At 45.2% G+C, this 23,378-nt stretch overlaps 1 long non-coding RNA gene across 9 annotated transcripts; it reads left to right on the top strand.

The window, feature by feature from the left end:
* Window positions 1-566: 566 nt before the first annotated feature.
* Window positions 567-22,342, top strand: LOC106835602 (uncharacterized). 9 transcript variants are annotated; one of them, XR_011504202.1, is made up of 6 exons: window positions 567-8,897; window positions 9,004-9,088; window positions 10,175-11,735; window positions 11,832-12,011; window positions 12,452-12,536; window positions 12,962-22,342. It is a non-coding gene; the product is annotated as an uncharacterized lncRNA (long non-coding RNA). The 9 variants fall into 9 exon arrangements; XR_011504201.1 differs by having other exon boundaries at window positions 567-4,899; window positions 9,004-11,735; XR_011504196.1 differs by having other exon boundaries at window positions 567-4,899; window positions 8,768-11,735.
* The last annotated feature ends 1,036 nt before the right edge of the window (window positions 22,343-23,378 follow it).

Here is a 23,378-nt window from a genome sequence, read left to right as displayed (position 1 = left end):
ACAGTCTCCATCTTGGGGATGAAGAAATGAGCCCAGAGATGTTGCGGGAGAGATTTGGTTAAATTGAAGTCATTTATTCAGTGAGTCATTGACTCCAGTGACAAGCTTATTCTGAGCATCTTCTCTGTGCCAAGGCCTGTACTTCCACAGAGGAAGACAGAGATAAGACTGGATCTCCACCTGCAAGAAACACACAGTCAAGCAGCAGAGACACAGCAGCACACAGATAAACTATAATAAGGTGTAATGCAACAGGACGAGGACTGTAATTTTGGCCAACTACCCAATTTTCACAGATACAAGAAGAACAGTGAAGAAAATGCCCTTCCTGACTTTAGAATCAACAAGGAGCATGCGGTCTGCAGGTTACAACGCCCATTCACACATCAGCCATGAGCATTTAGTTCACGGCTAGTGAGTGGATAAACACCAACCCTGTGAAGACACATTTCGCAGATGTGTCCAAGATCGCACAGCCTGTGAGTGGCAGAGCTGAGATTTGAACCTGATATCTGAGAGTTGAAGCCTCGTGTGGTTTCCAGCATCAGGTTAGGTGAGCGAGACCAGAGGTGGGACAGTGGAAGTCTGTTTCCTCAGGATGGGAAGGCTGGGGAAGGCTGGGGAAAGTTGGGGAAGGCTGGGATGATGTCATTCCAAAACGCATCCCCTCAGAAGCCTGAGAGTTTCACACCAGCACCGAGAGAAGGAGGCAGAGTTACAGAGGCCACAAAAAGTCTTCTCCACTGGACCAAGTGTGTGGCTTTTCAACCCGACTTCATGGGAGGGGCAAGGAGAGCTGCTGTATCAGTGAGAGAAGGGAGCTGCAGAGCCTCAGGCGGGCCAGCTCACAGCAGAGGCCAGGGAGGGAACGGCAGGGAGGGGAAGAGGGATGAACAGTTACTGAACCCTGATTGGGCGCCAAGTGTTTTACTCGTGACCTCACGTAACTGCACATGCAACGATGACCTAGACTCCCGATCTTGCTTAGGGAGGAAGGGAAGTGGCTTGCTCAAGCCTGCCTTGTTAAGAAGCATCAGAGGTGGGTTTTGAACTCTGGTCCGCCTGACTCCAAACCCAGTTCTCTTTCTGCTTCCCCACACCGTCTTACCCCCTGTTGTGTATGATCCTTACAATGGTGTCCGTCTCAGCTGTCCCGCGCCTGGCCGTGACCTTTACATGTGGTGATACGCAGCAAATCATATGCTGTCGACACATGTTAGCATTAGCGTTAGCATCTTACAACCATCTAGTGGGGTAAACTGGTATCTATTGATCCAAGAGGCTTGATGCAAGAGGCTCAAAAGGGAAATATAAACATAAAGGTGTAGCACCAGCTTGGAAGAAGTACTTCATTCTGGAGAGACGGGAAAAAGGAAGCCGGCAATCCAGGATGGGGGCGGGGATAAGCGAAGCCTAAAGGCGGGGAGTGCAGGGGCTGAGGGGGTGGAAACAAGCAAGAAGAAAAGCTTTGTCCTGTTTTTTGAGGGCAAGAAGCAGGGACCCCTGCAAAGATAAGGGTCTTTGGTTCAGAGGGTCTGCCCTCCATGCTGAGAGGGAATGCTTTCCAGGGAGACGGCTGGAGGTGCGCTTCTGGAGCATCTCAGGGGGCTGCAACCAGAAGTGAAGTCCTCCTCAGACTCCTGCTCTGAATGGCCTGAGCCGTTGGAGGCTGGAACATTCTGAGGGCTGGCCAGGTGGCATTTGTCCAGGATGATGCTGTGGGAGTGCTTAGCTCCCGATGCTTCCTTTCATGTCTCCTTGTGACACCTCTGCTCAGCTGTGGCTCCCCCATCCATTTGCACTGCACCAGTGATGGGAGACAAGGTCCCTGCCACCTTGGCATTGCCCTCGTAGGTGGCAGTACAGACAGCAACAATGTAAGCAAGAGAAGGCTCTGAAAGAAGCTATCTGGAGGGGAGACAGAATTACCGCAGGGGCCGGGTCGGGGAGGTAGGCTGCTTTCCATGGGTGATGGGGTAAGGTCCGTGTTCAAGTTGAGCATAGAGGATGAGAATGATTCATCCATGAGATGAGCTGGGGAGAGGCAGAGGGAACAGCAAGTACAGAGACCTGGGGTTGGAAAGGACCAGGTGTGTGCAGAGTAGTGAAAGAAAGCCAGTGTGACAGCAATGGAGGGGAGTGACGTGACAGGAGATGAGGGAAAAAGGCAGGTAGCGGATTCCTCAGGGCCTTCCTAAGCCGTGGTGATGAAGTGGACTTTATTTTAAGAGCATGGGGAAGTCACTGAGGTATTTTGAGGAAGGGGGGAAGTTGTGGGAGGAATAAGTAGCAGAGAGGCCATGGTGGACTCGAGGATCAGCTGGACACTGTCGCCGAAGTCCAGAAGACTTGCTCCAAGGGAGGGACAAGGGAGACAGCGAGCAACAGGTGGATGTAGGCGATATTTTGGCGGTAGAACCAGGGGGACTTTTTGACTGTTTAGCTGTGAGGCTTAAAGGAAAGGGAGAAATCAAGGGTGTTTCCTGTGTTTGGGGTTAAACTAGCAAGATGGTGATGGCAGATAAGCTGACAGAGAAGACCAAGGAGGAGCCCATCTAAGTCCATTTTGGACACGTTAAATTTAAGGTTCCCAGTGGGTGGTTGGATATGCGGTCCATTGGACTTGGCACCTTGCAAGTCCTTAGAATCCCGACAAGAGTTGCCCCAGAGGAATGGGAGCGAGGAAGAGGAAGCGAATGTGGATGGCCTCCTCGAGGAGCTCTGCTGTGAAGGAGAGTAAGTGTAGGGGGATGGGATCAAGGCAAGTTTTTTTATAAACAACTTAAATTTTTACTAGAGTCTCTTGTAAATATCAAAGGGGATCCTATCTGAAACCCACAACGAGTTTCTTAGCACTTTTTCCATTCTCCTTTATTTCTAACTTTTGATTTTGAAAAATTTAAAGTGGTAGAAAAGTTGAAAGAATAATACAGTTAAAGCCCCTAATACCCTGACTCCGATGCTCTCTCTCTCTCTGGCTGAAGACGGGAGGCATGAGGAGACATGGGAAGCTGAGCTCGTGGAGCTGGGAGGGGCACCATTGTGGAGGCGCTTGGCTGTGCCCAGTCTGGAGCCCTGCGAGAGCCTGTGGGCGCAGGGTCCAGGAGCCACCGTGGGGGCGGGAGAGCAGCAGACACTGGAGGACGCATGGGGGATGTGCTGGAATTCTCCCCCACGAGCCAATTCACGTGCTTGACTGCAACACCTCTCCCTTCCAAGAGAGCCCTGACCCAGGGTGGGAAATTGTTTCGCCATGAGCTGGGGTTATGGGCTGAATTGTATCCCCTTAAAATTCATACATCAAAGCTCTAAGCCCCAGTGCCTCAGAATGCGACTACATTTGGAGATGGGCTCTTTAAAGAGGTGCTTAAGTCAAAATGAGGCCTTTAGCGTGGGCCCTAATCCAGTCTGACTTATAAGTAGAGGAAATTTGAACACGTAGAGACACCAGGGATGGGCGTGCACAGAGAAAAGACCACGTGGGGACACAGTGCAGAGGTGGCCACCCACAAGCCAAGGAGAGAGGCCTCAAAGTAACCAAACCTGCTGACGCTTGATGCTGAACGTCCAGCCTCCAGAACTGTGAGAACTAAGTTCTGTTCTTTAGCTCCATCCCCATGGTATTTTGTTACAGCAGCCTGAGCTGACTAAGACATTAGGCCGGCCAACGCCCCCAAGGACAGTTGTCTGCTCGTGTGCACCCAGGCCTTTGACTGTTGGCCGAAATGACTGGGCCCACCTGGTCTGCTGGCCAACATTGGCTCAAGTGTTGCTTCCTCTGGGAAGCCTGCCTTCATCCATCCTTTCTCAGTAGCTCCTTGGGGGAACGGAAGGACATTCTTCACCCTGGTATTCTCAGAGGTCGCACAGTGCCACCTGCACTTCTCGTTCCCCTTGCCTGTTTCACTATGTCTTTTCCATAGTGCTCATCTTCTTATGCTGCCTTTGATTAACTTTCCTGTTTTGTCTGTCTGTCTTCCTCCGCTGGTACGTAAGCTGCTGCATGCGGCCGGGTGATTTTGTCCATTTTATCCCCACTGCATCTCCAGAGCCTGGGACAGTGACTGGGATGCAGGGATCCCGCTCTGCACTTGTGTTGATGAAGAAATAAGTGAGAAATGATGTGCAAATATCTCTGCCACTGCGGGGACGTTTGCCGTCCCAGAGGGAAGGTCCTGCCGTTTCGATGTGCTGTTTGCTCTCCATGTAGGAATTGGAGTTCAGCATCTTTCCTTGCCTCTGTGTTGCAAAAAATGAGGCAGTTTTTGGCTTGTACGATGAGTGTTTCTGACATGCTCCATGACAATACTGGTAGGGGAAGCTGACCAAGGGTTTGCTGGCCTGAACCTTAGTTTCACAACCTGCAAAATATGATCTTCTTGATTCTCTGCCTTTGCTGAGCTTTAGTAAAAAGTGATGGCATGCCTATTTGTAGCCCTAAATCAGTGTTATATTCCCTAGGCCTGAGGACCTGCCCTATGTCTGGTTGTGGGCGGCGTTGGTCCTCACGTGGTATGCCATGATGGGATAACCAGGGCCAATGTCACCAGGCCTTGCATCTCTCGGCCAGCCTACACCTGGTCCCTGGGTGTGAGGTACACGTGTTTGTAGAATGAGTAACAGTGGGTCCAGGTGCTGTCTCCCTCTCTGGGGTTTTCCTCCTAGTAGACGGAGGTTCCCGTCAAACCTTTCGTAGCATCGACGTCATTCTCACGTGGGATAAGGAGTTGAACAGGGGTCATTTAGAGGACAAGCATCAACGGAAACCAGCTGTCTCTGCTCCCTGGTCTTCAGTCCCTGGGGCCCTGGAGGCTGCCTGCCGTTGTGGTGTGGGCAGGTGCACTGTAGTCAACCCCCTGGGAGTGAGACCTCTTCCTCTGATGAACTGGGGACCCCTGGGTAAGTTCCTTTGCTTCTGTGAGCCTCTGTCCTCATCTGTCAGAAGAGCATGATGATGTCTGCCCACAGGCCTGTGGTGCAGGTCCATGGATGGCGCACTAAATGTGGCTGTCCTTCTTCCTTCCTGGGGGGACTGTCGCAGTCTAGGACTTACGGTCTTGGGACAGAGATGAAAATCTTAGAAGAGCGGATTTACCATTGGTTTTGCTCTTTTTACCCTTTCATCTTTAAACGACTCTTTTAGTAAACAATTATGGCGCTGTTCATCTGGCCCAGGACTCTGGAAGTCATATTTTCTAGGTAAATATCAAGAGAGATCAAAGCCTGAGCACAAGAAATGAGTGCCCGGTGCTGGACCAAATTTGTATGGGAGCTTTGCTGGATGCTACGCCTTCTGGATCTCAATACTTGTGACATGCTGCTGTCCTAAGAGGGTCATTTTACTCTTTGACTAGTTGTACATTGTTCCTCTAGAAGTTATGGGTCTCCCACTTCCTTTCTTCCTCCAGAAAGGCAGTTACACGTGTTGAGAGGCTCCAGACCAGACCAAAGGCTTGAGAGCTGTCTGTGCCCAAATCTGGGATTCTAGTAGCTGATGGCACACAGGTTCCCTTTCAAGTTGGCTTCAACTTGGTTTCTCTGTCTTAGAGGGTGTATAAGAAGCTTGTGCTCATTCATTCATTTGTCCAGTCAATGAACACTTACTGAGTATCTACTTATATCTAAGGCATGCACACATGAAGACAGTACTTTACGTGTTGTAGTAAAATATGAACAAAGTCTCTGTATATTCAGAGAAGGGAACAACTCAACAGTGAATGGTGTTGGGGGGCAAGTTTCACAAGGGGGTGATATTAGAGATGGGCCTTGAAGGTTGAATAGGAGTTTGCCAGCGGAGGATAGTCATCCCAGCCAGAGAGAACAGAGGAATACAAGTATTGCAAAGATTCAAAGATGTGACAGATCCCAGTGTGCTTGCACATGTTGAGGTTTACTGTGCTAAAGTCCGTGACTGCTGTAATTTTTGCCTGTGTGTAGGAGTATGGATACATAGGTGTGTTTCTGTGTTTGAGGGAAGGGTGTGTATATATGGGAGGTTGTTAGGAAGGGATGCATGGAGTGGTGGGTAGGGCCCCGTATGGCGAGACTTAATGTGCCTGAATATCTCCAGAAATTTGAGAGGAAGAAGAGCCCTAGTCTGGGACAGGAAACAAGAGGTGGCTAGAGTAAAGCAGTTACAACAGCAAATGTTTCCTCAGACCCTCAGTGGTAGCCTGCCACCTGTCACCTTGGACTGGTTCGACTCCCTTTGAAATCTGGCACCTGCCTGTGCAACTTAATCTCCTCCTCTTTCCTTAAGTGGCCCCTCCGGGAAGGCTCAGTGCTAGGAGAGGGTCAAAAAGAAATAAAACCCACCCCAAGCTTGGAAGTAGTTTGTAATCATGGAGGATGATAAGGGAGGTGGGAGATGCTCCTGGCACCTCTTGAGCATCATCGACAAACACAGCTGCCCTTCCCATTTTTGCATTTAGTCTGTCCTGTTCTGCTAGGTTCATACAAATTACTAAGAGACGAGCGACTCAAGCCTTGTTCAATCATTCACTCAGCAATTTACTCCAGAAACTATTCCAGCCCCTCTAAGTTGAGAAAGAAAGATGATTCTTCAATAACAACGAATTCCTCAATGCTTGCCCATGGTGAACTCCCTGAACCTCAATTTTCCATCTGTAAAACTGGCATAGCAATTCTCATCTAACAGGGCTGTAACATTCAAAGGAGATGAAAGGTACGTGGAAGCATCTGGCTCATCACAGGTGGAAATATGCTTTTGGTTGCTCTCCTCCCACACACACCTGCTCTCAGGGACATTGTTTTACTTGGTTTCATCCAGGAGCTGGGTGTGGTTCCCCACGCCACCAGCAGATGGTGCCAACAACGCCGAGCCGGGATCGAGCCTCCAGGCTTCCCCCACGCTCCCGCCCCCTTCCCCGCCTTCCTCCTCCTCTCTTCAAGGCGCAGTCATTCCAGGTCCCAGGCAGAAAGTCACACAAAACACTTAGTGTCCGTCAGCAGATTCCTGGAAGGTCACACTGAATGATGAATGCTCCTGGGTAGGACTGGAGGCTTTCTTTTCTTTCATTTTTTGTCTCCCATGAATTGCATCACTGGGCAGCCTCTTGGCTTTATTCATCAGACTCCTGTGGTTTTTAGACCTTTCCCAATTGTTCTGCGTCTGCTTCCTTTCCAGGCCCCTTCTGGCCAAGGCAGGATATTCAGGGTTGGCTGCGGCCAGAGAACTGGTCGTTGTCCAGCACTTTCCATGGTTACTCCCTCTGCCCATCCTGTCCCCCACTCCCAGAGCCTGAACAGATTGTCGTCCTGGGGACAGAGACCTGACGTTGCTGTGACCCCAGGTGACTGTCTCTGAGCCGTGATTCCCACATAAAGGGGAGCTCGCCTGGCCGGGAAGAGCCTCATCTTCTGCGTCTGATTTTCCTCGGGGTCAGGGCCCTGGGAGACCCTGGCCTTTGGCATCTCCCTCCCTCTTCCTGTCCACAAATATACTGCTCACGGTACTTTTAACTTTGCCAGCTCTTTCAGCAACTACCCAATATTGGGTCACCATTTGTTTTGCTGGTGTCCTGGGAAGGTCCCAATATAACCTTCTGACCCACTGTTCCCTTATTAGGTATTAGGATGATAGTGTTGATTTTTTGTTGGAAGAATGTGAGCCAGACCATGCAGAGGCCAGACGTATGTAGTATAAGAAAGCACTTGTCTTCTCTACTCTTCTTTTTTTCTTTTTTTAAAGATTGGCACCTGAGCTAACATCTGTGGCCAATCGGTTTTTTTTTCCTCTTCTTCTTCTCCCCAAAGCCCCCCAGTACATAGTTGTATATTCTAGTCTTAGGTCCTTCTGGTTGTGCATCTTATCTGTTCTTACTACTCACCTTTACTGTGTGCTGGGCAGTGGGAGTTATTATATGCACGGAGATCAGTAAAAATAGACGCTGCCCTCAAGGAGCCTTTGGGCAAGGGGGCGTGAGAGGACGGTTACAAATATAGTCCCTGGAGTGAGACGCTGTAGAATAGACAGAACACTTGGGTCCAGGACCCAAGAGATGGAAGCAGGGATGGCTCTGCTCACCATCATCCCTAGTGACCCAGATGGGAAATTTGTGTTTCCCGTCCTCTCTGCAACTTTAGGCTCTGAGGATCCAGAGGCCTTGGGTCCCGGAGTGGAGATGATACCACCCGAGAATGCAGCAAGAGACCACGAAACTAAGCTACAGCTGCTGCTGGTCATTTTGGGCTCTTTGTGCCAACAATTATCAGGCAAAGAAAGGAGTTACTATATTGGTAGAGGCAAATGGCTCTGATCGTCATGGGGAAGCGGGGCTGCTGCTTCATAATGAGGGCAAGGAGCAATGTGTTTGGCATGGAGGAGCTCCCTGGGGCATCCCTTGGCATTCTCACACTCAATTTTAACAGTAAATGGGGCAAGTTCCACAGCCGTGGCCTAATAAGGGCATGGTAACCAGGGGCTCGGACCCCATTAGGTGAATCCCTCAGGAAAATCCACATAGATCAGCTGAGGTGAGAGCTAACATGGAGGAAACTTAGTGTGTGTGGTGGAGGAGAGAGATGATGAGTTTCAGATATGACCTTGGGACCAAGGCAGCAGCCCCTCTCTATTAAGTTTCCTCAGCGTTGTGGCCAATCAGGACCCTGAAGAAGCTGCGCCTAAATGGAGCGAACAGTGTGAGAGGCAAGGGCGTGGGGTGGGCCGCAGTAGACACTGCTGCTCCTCTTCCACGTCCCTTTGACCTGACGGTTCACTCTCGACTATGGCGCTCCCTTCTCTTAGAGGATTGCCTTGGATAATGGATGCTGCCCTGGAAACGCTTGGAAGGTTATGTCCTCCCTCTGAGGATGGCTTCCAGCCAATGGTTGACTGATGTTGGGATATAGAAGACAGACAGACCCCTTGCCTCAAGGTGGGACAACTCTGTGGTTTCATTTATATTCCACATCACTTCAGCTGAACCCACATCTTTGCTTAGCTTTTTCCACTGCATTATTCTGCTTCCCTCTCCTCCTTAGGGGTCCTCCTGAGAGCCCTCCCTTAATACATCAATTGCACAAGGATCCCTGTCTTGGCCTGTGCTTCTAGAGAACCTGACTTAAGGTAAATAGCTGTGGGAATACAAGGGAAGGAGATACCATTGTCTGGGGGCTCAGAGGAGTCTTTCTGGGGTAGGTCTTCAAGGATGAGTAGGAGTTTGATTGTGGGAAAAGACATTCCAAGCAGAGGAAGAGAACAGCAAGGTATAACAGTCATGTACTCTGTCTCAAGAATGTCAAGCTGTTTTATTTGGCTGGAGTGCTAAGTGCATGGGGTGGGGTGGGCTGTGAGCGGCAGGAGATGCTGACACCAATTCGTAAAGGCCCAAGTAAGGAGACTGGACTTCAAGCTTTAGATCTGAAGTAACCCTCCCTGGACCTCTTCCCTTGCTCTTTTGCAGTTGGCTGAGACCTGAGGGACCACCACTTAGAAATTAATTGTAATATAAAAAGCATCCTTTGTCATATTTCAAGTCACTGGAAGAAGTGGGGTGTAAAACTCATGCTCCCAAATTCCAGCCCAAGGCTTTATCTATTGCTCATAGTAATGAAATCCTCTGACCACTAAAATAATATTTTAACCCACTCCTAAGCTGTGGACATGGATATATCCTGATTCATCTAGTCCTCACGTTATTAAAATACATTGTTCTTCTTAACAATTCCTAATAATTAATAGCAATTCAGATTCATCTCATATTTATTTAGCCTCACTATATGTCAGCCTCTTTCATGTACGTACTCATTTCATTCTCACAAGTACCAGTGAAGCATGTGGTATTATTCCAATGTTCTAGATAAGAAGCGGAGTCACAGAGAGGTCAGAAAATGTACCCAATGGAGAAACTCAGGATTTTTCCACATTACTACCGGAGTACATTTTTTCCTATGTCATTTAGTTTTTGTTGCATAACAAACCACTCCAAATCTTGGTGGATTAAAACAACAACAATTGATTTATTTGATGATTCTGTGGGTTGGCAATTTGAGCTGGGCTCAGCTGGGTGGTTTTTCTGCCGATAGTGGCTGGGCTCACTCATGCTTCTGTGGTCAGCTGCTGGCTGGCTAGAAAGTTCTATCTCTGGAGGCTAGCTTCTTGTGGCCGGGGCAATGGCGGAAAGTGGACCAGGCGTCTCTCCTCATCCAACAGCCTAACTCAGGCTCGAAGAGCAGCAAGTGAAGACAACTCCAGTGTGTAAGTGCCTTTCAAGCCTCTGTTCGCATCGTAATGGCTAATGTCCCACTGGCCAAGTTATGTGGCTAAGCTCAGAATCAGCATGGTAGGTAAGTGGCTGCCCGAGGGCATGGATGCAGGGAGGGAGTAATCTTTGGCTATGTTTTCAAACTATCATGTTCTGTCTTCAAAAACTTTTTTACTATAAAAATGTATATATGTTTGATATATTTATAAATATCATATATGTATGTATATCATGTTAGTTTGGAAAATTGGGGAAATATAGAAGAATCTAAAGAAGGAAAGAAATCACCTGTAATGTACAGAGATAATCATTGTTGACGTTTTAATATGTTTCCTCCTGTCTTATGAGCATATGAGTGAGTGTTTGACTGTGTGTGTATACTTTTGTGTGATATTTTCCTTTAAAAGAATGATATCAGAACCTGCCTTTTTAATTGACATTATATTATGAACATTTCCGCATGTCATCAAATAATTCTTGAAAATACAGCATCTTTTAATACTCTATCATATCTCCCCATCATGTTTTATCTAACTTTACCCTATCATTTGTTTGTTTTTTGCTGTTTAGTTTGCTTCCATTTCTTTCTTTTTTTGTTTTTGGTCATTATAAGAACATTCCATTGAAAATTCCAGAATATAAATCTTTATCCACATTTCTGATGATTTTCCTAGTACAGATTCCCAGAAGTGAATTACTGGATCAAAGAAGATAGCATTTGTAAGGCTTTCAATACGCATTGCTAATTTCCTGGAATTCACTCTCCCGTGGCCCTGTGGGGAATGGCCTGCATTGTGGCACTTTCAAGAGCACTAAGTATTATCTTAAAAAGAGGAAAAAGATTAGTTAGGCAAAAAATGGTACCTTATTTTAATTTGTATTCCTGGTTGCCAGAAAGGATAAACGTTTTAGAAATGCTTATTGACCATTTATAGTTCTTCTGTGAATGTCTTTTTTCTTAAAAAAAGATATGCGTTTTACATTGATTTGTATGAATTGCCCTGTATTAATGTTATCAACACGTTATCATCTAAGTTACAAATTTTTTTCCCTTTAGGTTGTCATTTACTTTTTAATTTTGTTTGAGGAGTGGTTTTTTTTTTGACATATAGGGATTTAAAAATTTTCACTGTTGAATTTATTTTTCTTTCTTTTTTGGTGACAGTCATTGCTTTTAGGTTTACAATGTCATTTTTGATCCATCTCTTAAAAAATGTCAGACGTAGTGGCTTCGCCACTTAGCAGAACAATGTTCAGAAAGGCTGTCTGTCTTTGGAACCAGAACTGACAGGTGGAGCTGATCTCCTGTGGGATGTTTTCCCCTCCAGTGGAGTCTGGCTGAACTGCCTCCAGGGTCCCTGTTAACTGACACAAGGTTGATCAGCAAAGGCCCTTTGGAGCCTTTGTGGCGTGGCTGTGAGCCCGTCAGGAAAACTGCACGGCACTTACACCTGTGGCTCATCCTCTCTCTGTCGGCCCTAGCCTCCCGTCATCCTGGCCAAGAAGCAGGTACATGCTCTTCTTTGTCTGTTACAATCCTGGTTGGACTTATCACCAGACACTCCAAAGGTCCATGTTACAAAGTAGTTTGTGTCTTCCCCACAGTGTGAATTTGAATCCCACTGGCTGTGAGACTGATGCACAACAATGAGCTGCTTAGCGGGTTGGAGAGCAGGGCCATCACTGTCTAGTCCCTGTACTTCAATGGAGCTTCGTGGTGCAACTTGGGAAGTGTTAAAGTGTTGGTTCTTGATGAACTTTGCACCTGAATGAGATCAAGCCAAGGTATGTGCTAAAGGTGGAAGGAAATGCAATTGCATCGCAGATTCTCCTTTACATTGATGGGCATCTGAGGATAATTTCTTAGCTGGAGCTAAGAGGGAATATGATTGTAGTGGAAAAAGACCAGGGGATTCAGAGATGTTCAGAACTGGATTCACATTCCTTCTTGACCACTTACTATGTGGCTCTGACAAGTCTTTGACCTTCCTGAGCCTCTACTTCCCATCATGAGTAGACACCACAGTCATGGTGTACTTTTCCCAGAGAACTGTTATGAGTATGGAACGAGCTAATGCAGGCCAAGTGGTTGGCACTAAAGGTTTTCGGTAAATGGAAGATAGTATTTTTATCCAGAAAAAGAAAAGTAATCTAAGTAAGAAAGTGATGGTTTAGGGATTTTGGCATTTTGTGAAAATTTCAAGAATAATTTTTTGGAATGTCAGGGATCTGTTCCTGAGCTTTTCCAGGAGCGTGAGGTGATGGGTCGGTGGCCATGCAAAACCGTGGGATAAGAGCTGCATGCCTTCTGTAAGTATTGATTTTGATATTAAAACACACAGTGATATGCAATGGACTAGGATGCAAAAGTCACACGAGCTTCTAGGATAAAACACAAGACTTCTAAGAAATTGCACACCAGTGGGAGGTCTTTTTGGTGCTCAGATGCGCAGAGGTATGAGCTCTGCCTTCCTTGCTAGTAGGGCTATTTCAGTGGAAATATTTGAGAGGCTCTGGATAATGCTAAGGTGCTTCCCCAGAAGGGAGGAGAGCCTTTGGGCAGCCACACGGACAGTGCTCAGAAGGGAGCAGTTTCCTCCCAGCCTTCCTGGAAGAGAACCTTCTGGGAAGAGAGACATGTGGGATCACTCCTCTCTGGGGACATGCACAGGTATCTTTATAAACCCTTGTGGGGGTCATTGGAGCTATTCACAGACTATTTCTTGTTCTTCCAGGTGCTCAATAGGATGGTACTTCCCTGGCTCCTTGAAAGTAGATGCAGCCATATGACTTGTCATGGACAATAAAATGTGAGCAGAAGTGACATGTGTCATGTCTGAGCAGAAGTCTCTAGCACTGGCATTCAGTTCGCCATTTTGCTTTGCCCTGGCTCAATAACCTGGAAAGAGAGAAAGGGGCTTCTCTCAGCCTGAGTCCCTGAATGAGTACCACATACGGCAGATCTCCCAGTCGGCCGTGGTGACATGTAGCATAAGCAAGACATAAACCCTTGTTGTTTTATATCTCTGGGCATGTGAGGTTTTTCCCTTGTTATTGCAGCAGAACCAAGCTTATTCTGGTTGATGTCCTACTTGAGGGCAAACACTGAAAGCAGGTGGCTTCATTTGGCCCACACAGCCTTTATGGTGCTGGATTCACAGCTGACACTCGGATTTCTTTTATTTCTGAGACTTATTGAGCAGGTTATGTGCCTGGCTGAGAAGGTCTGGGTGTGAGGGTGACTGAGCTGTAACACTCCCATTGGCAGCTGTCCCCCCTGACACCAGGGCCCCAGCACTTGTTTGGCTGATGAGGCTGACGAGGAGAGAGAAAGGCAAGGACAAACGTTTGTTCAGTGTCTACTGTGTGCCAAGAACTCTGGTAGGTACTTGCTCTGTGTTCTCTGTAATGATCATAGCAACCTATGAAGTTATTATTATTACTTCCCTTTTATAGATGAAAAAATGATATCTCAAAGAAGTTATGTAACTTATTCAAAGCTACAAAGCTAGTAAGGGTCCAAGTTGAGATGCAGACACAGGCTGAGGAAGTGGCCTGTGAAGGGAAAGTCTCTTTCCTTCCCATCTCTCAGTTATGTTTCTCTGAAGTGCTGAATCTCATTGCGTTAGATCCAGGAAGCATTTACTGACCACTCAGTCTGAAAAGAATCTGTCCCCCACCTCTGCGTCATCATTTTTTCTCGCTGTATGTTTTCCTTAGTAACTCTTATTGTTTAATATCTGTCTCACGCAATATGCTGTAAATCCTAGCACAATAAGGACCACGTTGTCTCATTAACTCTTGGGTGCCCGGGACCTGTTCCATGTTGGCACACAGGAGGCATTTAATAAGTGGTTGCTTATGTCAGTAAATAAAGCCTCCTTATGTTGATGGAGGAACTCTTGAAGCGGGTAGTGTAGAGGTTAAAAGCACAGACTCTGGAGCCAGCTTACCTGGGTTCGAACCTCAACTTTGCTACTTCCTAGCTGTGTGACCTTGGGGAAGTTACTTAACCCCCTGTGTCTCAGTTTTCTCATCTGTTGAATGAGGATAATAGTAGTATCTTTCCTCATGGTTATTGTGAGGATTGAACGATCTGTAAACAACCTGTAAAGCACTTAGAACAGTGTTCAGCACTTGGTAAGCGCTCGGTGAGTACCAGCCATTTGTAGGTGTAATACTGTTGTTAGAACACATGAGAAAAGGGATGGTACTACACTGTTAGGGAGGCTATAGTATCTGAAATAGTTTGGTGCAGTAGAAAGATCATGGGATTTGCAGTCAGACAGACCTGGAGCCCTCCCTCGCCTCTATGACTTACTAACCAGCTGCCATAGACTGAATGTGTCCCCTCCAAGTTCATATGTTGAAACCTAATCCCCAATGTGATGATATTTGTAGGTGTGCCTTTGGCAGGTGGAGTCCTCATGAGAGGGGTGACTGCCCTTATAAAGGAGTCCAGAGGGCTCCCTCCTCTCTTTCATGTGAGGACACAGCAAAAGGATGGTCATCTGTTAACCAGAAAGTGGGCTCTCACCAAACATTGGGTCTGCTGGCATGTTGATCTTGGACTTCCAGCTCCCAGAACTGTGAGAAATAAATGTCTGTTGTTTATAAGCCGCCCCGTCTATGGTATTTTGTTAGAGCAGCCAGAACGGACTGAGACACCAGGTGATTTGGGCAAGCCCATTGTCCGCTCTGAGTTTGTTTTCTTCATCTGCCTAAGCAAGCACATAGACTGGCATCGCTGGAAGGGAGTGAAAATATGAAAAATAATGCCCAAATCAGGAGTGACATACATGTGTGGCAGATTTGGTGTGTCTAGGAGAGGAGACTTGGTCTGTGAAAGCCTCCTGCACAGTGCAGGCGAAGTGCCCGTGTGTGAGGATCTGTAAATGGTGTCTGAACAAAAGTATGAATGAGGGTGGATATTGCTGAATGAATGCAGGCAAGAGGTCGGTGTTGCCCATTCAATTCAGGACTTAAAGGGCTCACCCTGGGGTGAAAGTAGGAGAGATTCTGTAGGTGACAAGGATTTCTTGGTGATTGAGTGAATTCTAGCATTGAGAACTGATCAGATTTTGATGATTTTTCCAGGCACACTGGGTTCATTTTGCCTCTCTCACGGGGCACGCCTGTGCATGAACAGCTCTTGCTAATGTGCTGTAACACGGACCAATCTCAGGATCAAGTCTTCCACTTACTACTGACTATGTAGGAACAAAGAAATCAAAACCATTGCTCCTAAAAGATTCCCCAATGGCTGCGATATTTTGGCTTACCGAGCATAACTGAATTAATTCATGGTTTTCCTAGAAGAGGAATTGAATCCATCGACCTATGGCTCTGTCATGCTTGTTTTGGAGATAGGCCAATTGGTCACATTAATTCTGGGAGAAAATTGTTGTGAGTCAGCTTTTGAACCTCACCTGTGCAGTTAAATGTTGGGTGGTCCTTTTCTCCAGTTGAACAGATTAATCTGTTCCTTGTATAAAGAGAATTGTGAGCTGAAACATTACATCAAACTGCTAGTCTGCACCCTCCACCGTGAAATATCAGCTTTATTAGTTCCATTCTTCAAGACATTGTGAAATAATGAAAAGCATATTGTGTAACCAAGATATGGCAGATTTCAATGCACATATTTCCAAGTGACCGTCTTAGTTTTCTATGTAAGTATAAATTACTTAGTAACAATGGAGTTAACTGAACTATTATTCCCTCAACACAACATTGCTATTATTCACTTAAGACAAAGCCCACATGAGATGCCTCTAGTATATGAAATATATTTTGAGTAATTACGCAATTGCTCAACTACTCTAAAGCATTTGTTTGGAAATTCAGGAAATGGAAGCATCAGCAAATCTAGATTTTAATTAACCTTGAGAGTGATCACAGTGTAACTCTGGGTAAATACGAGGGGAGAAATTATTATTATTTGTTAAACAAGAGAGAAAAAACTTAAAGGTTAATAAAGTATGCAAATTACCTGCCAAATACTCACTTATTTGTAATTTGCTACCCCATTGTAGAGAGACTGGGGGGAAATTATGGATCAAAATTTTGTGAGCAAAGGTTGACATTTCTTGAGATGATGAAGTGATCTTCTGAAGTTGTTTGAACTAGAAAATAACATTCCCTTCCTTCTCAATACCATCCTATTGTCACAATAAACATGGCAGAAGGTTTGTCGAAAAAAACTCAAGTGACTTCAAAATTGTGCCTAATCAGAAGTTTCACTCTGGTGTCTTTCAAATCAATAAGCATCTTCTATTATCTTCCAGGTACAGTGAATGCAGATACTTTGGGAGGAGACGGAGGAGGAAGATTGGAGGACATCCTAGATTGTTTAATTAAAAAAAAAACCTTCTATTGTTTCACTTTTTACCTCCTTTTTATAAAATATTGGAATGTCAAAGTTAGAAGAAACTTTGTAAGTCATTTAATCCAACCTAACATTGGGTTTCCTCTAGAGCATTCATGACTCACAGGTCTTCTAACCTTGACTTGAAGTTCAGTGGTTGGAGCTTGTTACCAAACTTCTTAATCTCAAGTTCATGTCCCCCGTGTGCGGTAAGCCAAACACTGAGACATCGGCGCCTGGAGATGGAGAAGATTTATTTGAATTGGCAAAGATGAGAAGGTGGGAGCATGGGTTCACTCAGATACGCCTTAAAAAGAGTAGAAATTGAGGATTTTATAGAGCTAAGTGGCTTGGCAGGAGGAGCATTGGAGAAGCAAAGGGGTCACTCTGCATAAGCCCGTGGGCAAGCTGGGGGCCAGCCATTGGTGATCGCAGCCTCCTGGAAGGAATTCTCTTTCTTCTGCTAAACAAGCTCACAAATCCTTGAGACTTGAGTCGCCCCTTAAGTTAAACAAGAAAACAGCAAATTGACCAGATTCACCTGTCTGTGTTGAGGACAAGGTCAAAAGGAAACATGTTCTTATTGACTATCTACAGTGACCCTCAGGTACTGGCCTTCAACCTCAGTATCCTTTGTGGACACTCATTCCTTCCTAGTTCAGATCTCTTTGACTGTTGATTTCTTCCGTTCTTTTCTATTCTTTCTTTTTTTTTTTCAATTTAGCTAAAATTCATTTCCTTGTAATGGCCCCTGGTCCTAATTCTTTCTCCCCCCTCTCCCCATTTCCTTATGCCCTCCCAGCTATATCTGATTCTTCCACAGGATGGCCGTGCCCAATGTCTTCCATTTGCCACTCTGAGCCCTGCCTTCACCCTTCTTCACTCTCTCTGCCCTGGGAGGCTGACCTGCATGGAATTCAACGGGACTCCATCCAGGGGGTCCTGTGTGCTTTGACTTCCGGTTGGATTTGGCCATCAGGGTGTCTTGGTAGAAGATTGAAAGGAGAGAGGAGAATGAGTTTTGATGTCTATATTCCCTGGGCTCCTACCTGTGGGGTTGTCTCTAGTTGGCTTTGTCCTTACTGCCCAAATGATTGTCATTGTTTCTTTCAAGGAGACCTTCTCTCTACATGACTTTCTTCAGGTTTCAGTAACCACTTCCTCTATCCACCCTTGTGCCTAGGCGAGACATCTCCCCTGCTTCTAGCTGATCCTCTACCCCTACAGCACTGCAAATAGTCCCTTCGTAAACAAATCCTCCTCAATTAACCTAATTTGATAAAACCGTCTGTTTCCAGTTGGGACTCTGGCTGATACAACAGTCCTTCAGATAATTCTGAAACAACACTATGTACCCACTATATCCCCCCTTCTCCATGCCAATGACCCACGATTCCTCAATTATGCCCAGTATCACTTGGCTTTAAAAATTCTCACCATCCTTTGAAATGTTCCAACTGGGCAGTCTCTCTTATGAAGTATGGGGCCCAGAATTAAAAGCAGTGGTCCTGAGGTGACCAGACCAGAACACAGCAGGATTCTTTCATTGCCTCTGGAGACCATGTTAGTCGTGATCCTAGCTGAGGGCCCACGTCACATGTGTGGAGCTCCTGTGGACGCTCCATCATCTGGTGGCAGCATGCTGAGCTTGTGATCTTGGTTGTAGGATGTGAGGCGCTTGCTGTTAATCGAGACTCAATTACTGGATGTGTGATCAACTCTGAGTCCGTAAGTTGGGCTGAAATGCTGATCCCTGACTCCGTTTTGTTCTGAGAGTTAAATGAGCCAGTGTATGTGGAACTGCTCTATAAACTACAAAGGGCTATACAGATATTATTGTTGGTGTTAGGCAGTGTTACTTCTGCCCCTCTCCCTTCTCCCAACTCTCTCCTTTCTCTTCCTCTCCTCTTCAGCAGAACAGGGTGGTCATCTGTTTGCTTTGACAAGGATATCTCCCAACCCTTCATCTACAGGTCCGTCAACAGCTTAGACATTCCTCAAAGACCAGCTCATGATTGCTGCCTTCCCAGCGCTTTCCCAGATCAATCCAATGAGAACCACTCTCTTCATTTCTACTGGAACATTTTGCTATTCTTACCTCTTAGAAAGCTAGAGGTAGAGGGAATCTTAGTTATCATCTGGTTCTACTTTTTTGTTTTACGAAATGAATGAGTTGAGACTTAGAGAAGAGAAGCAACTTGTCTAGATTTATGGAGCAAATTAGGGATGGAGTCAGAATCAGAACCCAGGATGTAGGTCTCCCAGCTCAGAGCTGCTCCCAGGACCCCTGCACCTCTGAGAACCGTCCGCTCTGTTCCATGGTGGATCGCGTGTCCTTCCCCTCTTCATCTGTGAACTCCTGGAGGGCAGGGGCTGTGGCTCATTCTTCTAAGTTCTCACCGTAGCAACCCTCACCTTGAGCATGGCCCTGTCTGCTTATGGCATAAATGACAGATGAATTGGGGCTGGAGAGGGAATGAAACTTAAAAACGGATTGTTTTTGAGTGGAATGCTAGCTGAAGGCTTATTCATTTCCGCCTCCTTTCTCACCCAAGATGATGTACCCAGAGCCTTTTTTTAATCCAAGGCCAAGATGGGATTATCACTTTTCCCTTTAACTTTAAGTGAACATTTTTGAGATTTCTGTATATAACTGGTGAATTTTGCTGAATAGAGGTTTTGGAACACTGTTTTAAATTAAAAAGGCTCGGGAGTACATGAAAGTGGAAAATTCAGTTGCTAGTAAGTGACTTCCTTGGCTTATTGCAGTGAGAAAAGTTAGCTGACAAGAGTGAATCTTCAAAGAATTAATTTACAAAACTACTTGTTTAACACTGCAGCCTCAGCTGAAAGAGCCAGAGAGTCGGAAAAAGTGCTGAGTCTGGGGAAAGTTAGTGATGGCCTGCGTACCTTGCAAGGAAGGCGAGCCGAGTCAGCATCCCCGGAGTGGGGAATATGGCACCGGGGGGATGAATCTTTCAAATGAGCTGTACTCTGCAAGGCAGCGTCTTGCCTTCCTGAGGTTCTGTGCATAGGGCTTTCAGATGGCATGGCCAGTGTCCTGGAGCCACCTCCTGAGAGCCACACTGAACTGAGAAGCCTGGCTGATTCTTAGCATGCCGTCAAGCTCTTTATGTTTCTCATGGAGCGCAGTAGCCAATGAAGTGATACTTGTGATAGTTACACGCAGGAGAGCACATTTTGTTAAAACTTTTTTTTTTTTTCAAGCTCCAACACCTGCTCCTCTCTTTCCTAATGTGGTATATTCTATGCTATCTGCAATATTGGCATAGCAGCATGCAAGAAGAATTAGAGAAAGTGTGGTGGTATTCTGAAGATAGCACCAGCTTTGGAATCAGATAGAACTGGGCTTGAGCCCGAGTCCTGCCACTCACTTGCTGATGACCTTTTGTAAATAATTTGCCTCTTTGAGGCTCAGTTTTCTCATCTGTGAAATGGCGACAAAGACAATTACCTTGATAGTCATTGTATTTACGGCAATCGATATCTCTAATTCTAGCTTATGTTCGTACCTAGCATATAATGGATGCTGCTACTGATAATGATGCTGCTGATGGTGATGATGGTGGTGGTGGTCATCATGGTAGTGGTGGTGGTGATGGTGGTGGCCATCGTGGTGGTGGTTGTGTAGCTGAATATCAATGGGGCTTTTTCTTTCCATTTTGAGATATATGATTCTTCATCGTGATTGGGAAGTAGCACCCAAACACAATAGAATCATGGGATTTCCCTGCTGGAAGGGACTTTAAAGACCATTTTTTTCCAACCTTCTACTTGTGATGCCTAAATACATTTAAATTAGTATTTCACCCTCTGTTTCAACATTCTCCTGATGTTGTGGATGGGGCATTCAATAACTCACTAGCCCTGATGTCAATCAAATGATTTCTTTCTGAGCAACAGTTTTTTAATCTGGAAAAGGGGTTGATAATGCCCAGGTATCAAGATTGCTGTAGGGGTTAGAGGTCATACACATTAAAGGTCAAGACAGGCGCGCAATAACTGTTTTCCTTCTCCCCCTTCCGCTTCCCTTGCCGGAAGCTGCTTCTTTCAGCTTTGGATGGCTCTATTGTTTAGCAAGTCCTGACTCCCTGGGTTTCTACCTGTCAGTCTCCATTTCCCTTTTAATGGCCACATGGGATGAAGTGAGTCAGTCTTTCCTAAGACAGCCCTGCAGACATCATACTTCTCATGTATGTCTTCTCACCCCATTTCCTGCATCCTTTGGCCACTTCCTATCATCACATAGTCTCCAGTCCCCTCGTCTTATTTATTCTTCTCTGAGTGTGTGCCTACTTCCTACTCAAACTGGTACTTTTAAGGATCAGAGGTGAAAAGGAATTTAGAGAGTATCTCCGCTTTAGTTTTGTGCCTGGTACAACTGAGGCCCAATGTGAAGAGAATTAATACAACAAGTTCTGCTGGACTCAGGGGCATGGCCCCCAGTTGTGTATTGTGATTGATGTGGTTACAGCTAAGGTGCCCTTACGGCAGCAACTTTTATATTTTCATTGCAGTGTTTCCTTGCTCTTTCCAGAAAGGAACCCAGATACAGCAAAAGGGTTTTCTTGGGTTGTAAGAACATCTAGATTCTTTAAGAATATTCTTGTCTGCTCACATTTTATATCCAACACCAGTTGTTCCTTAGCAAGCCGCTTGAAGTTTGGAGGAGAACCCACTCTTTGAACCCAGTGCAGCTCTAATGGAGAAGCATGGAGCTGGGTATTTTTATTCCACATGGCAACATGGATGGCGAAGGCAGGGTTCGCCTGTGAGATGGGACTAAAGTACCTTCCTCAGTAATATCTCGTAGTGCAAATGCAGGCACGCTATCCCATCTCTCTAAGCCTCAGTTTCCTCTTCTTAAAATGAGGGTTTTGACCTCTTCATTGCCTAACACTAAGGATTGTGGGAAGATTATGTGAAAATAATGTCTCAAAGGACTTTTCTGAACCATAAAGCATGAGGTATATGCACAATTTCTTGCAATCTAGACTGAATCAATTTCCTACTGCCCAATTATCTTCTGTGAATTCATAGCCATTTTGGTCAACTGAGGCAGGTTGCCAAGCTTGAAGTATACCCAAGTCCACCGTACTGGTTTTACCTTTGCTCAAGGTCAAGTTCAAAGGTCCAGTTCTCCTGAATGTCAGTTTTGACTATATCAGTCCGTGGTGAGTTTTCTGTCTTCTGAACCTAGCCCTACCTGTTGCATTTTTTTTATTGTAGGGCACAGTTACATTCTTCTACGTGATGTTTGTCTTCTCTCCAAACAGTCTCTAGCAAGTTCTGCCAACTTCAGCTCTCACAAGGCTCTCCAATCAAATCTCTCTTTTGCGTTTCACAAGTGTGTAAAAATAGAGACTATGAACCAAGAGATAAGAGTTGAGAACATGTTAAGAGCTTCCTTCAATTTATAATGCTGTATTTTTTTTTTGAGGAAGATTAGCCCTGAGCTAACATCTGCTGCTAATCCTCTTCTTTTTGCTGAGGAAGACTGGCCCTGAGCTAACATCCATGCCCATCTTCCTTTACTTTATATGTGGGACGCCTGCCACAGCATGGCTTGCCAAGCAGTGCCATGTCCGCACCCAGGATTCGAACCAGCGAACCCTGGACCGCTGAAGCAGAATGTGTGGACTTAACCACTGTGCCACCTGGCCGGCCCCTATAATGCTTCGATTATAATGAGGTTAGATGTTTTTCCTAAGTTTTTGGCTATTTGTATTTCTTTTCTTTCTTCTTTTTTTTTTGGTGAATTCCCCATTTGTATTTTTTCCCGCTGCCTTCAGCGTTTATTTTTCTAATTGATTCTCATAGGGTTAAATTTGTCATATTTTTCTTTTTGGTTTTTATTATTTTATTATTATAAAATAATAATAAATATAATTATAAATAAATAATAAATATAAATAAAAAAATAATAAATATAAATAAATAATTATAAAATAAAAAATAAATATAAATATATTATAAAATAATAATAAATATATGGCGAAACCTCAAAGTCTTCTTATATATGAAGATTATGTAAATATTCATCAAATATATTTATTTATTTAAAAACATGAAATCTTCAATTCATCTAGAACTTAGGTTATACAATGTAAGTCAGGGTTCTAGTATGGTATTTTTTTTTCCTAAAGGGTTAGCTAGGAGTTTCATGGCCATTGCCACATGGAACCCTCTCCCCTCGTAGATGAAATACCTTCTGAAGAATAACAGAACTATATTGTCCTATTGATTTTCCTGCCTATATTGGCAATAGGCTGCTACTCTCTCTGTTTCTATTATTTTAGTTTTTAAATTCGTTTTAATGTCTTTTATGGCATGGCTCCCCTCCTTTTATTTCTACCGTTCCCCGCTCCCTCCCCTGTAATGTCCCTTTTAATTTTATAGATTTATTCCTACAGATAAACTTGAGCATGTTAAGTCTCCTAGGATATTCCATTGTATTTGGACTGAAATTGCATTCGTGTTATTGGGATAGATCAAACTCCAGAAAATAACGTAAGGAAACAGAGCAGAGCAGAGTAGAAACCCAGAGTCGTATAGAACTAAATGGTAGAGCAGAAGTTATGAGGGAAACTCGGTGGAGAAAAAACCGGAAGAGGGGTAAAAGCTCAGAGAAAAGAGGATGTAAGGACAAACTGGAGACAGAATAACTGCTGGGCCTAAAGGACAAATCACAAATAATATTTTCAAAATACTACAAGATAAAATTTTTCTGAAGCTACAGGAAGTTGTGAACCTATCATGTGAAC

The sequence above is a fragment of the Equus asinus genome, chromosome 6, assembly GCF_041296235.1.
Source record: "Equus asinus isolate D_3611 breed Donkey chromosome 6, EquAss-T2T_v2, whole genome shotgun sequence".
Classification (NCBI taxonomy): domain Eukaryota; kingdom Metazoa; phylum Chordata; class Mammalia; order Perissodactyla; family Equidae; genus Equus; species Equus asinus.
The sequence above is the reverse complement of the archived record's forward strand: the minus strand, read 5'-3'. Positions and strand labels throughout refer to the sequence as shown.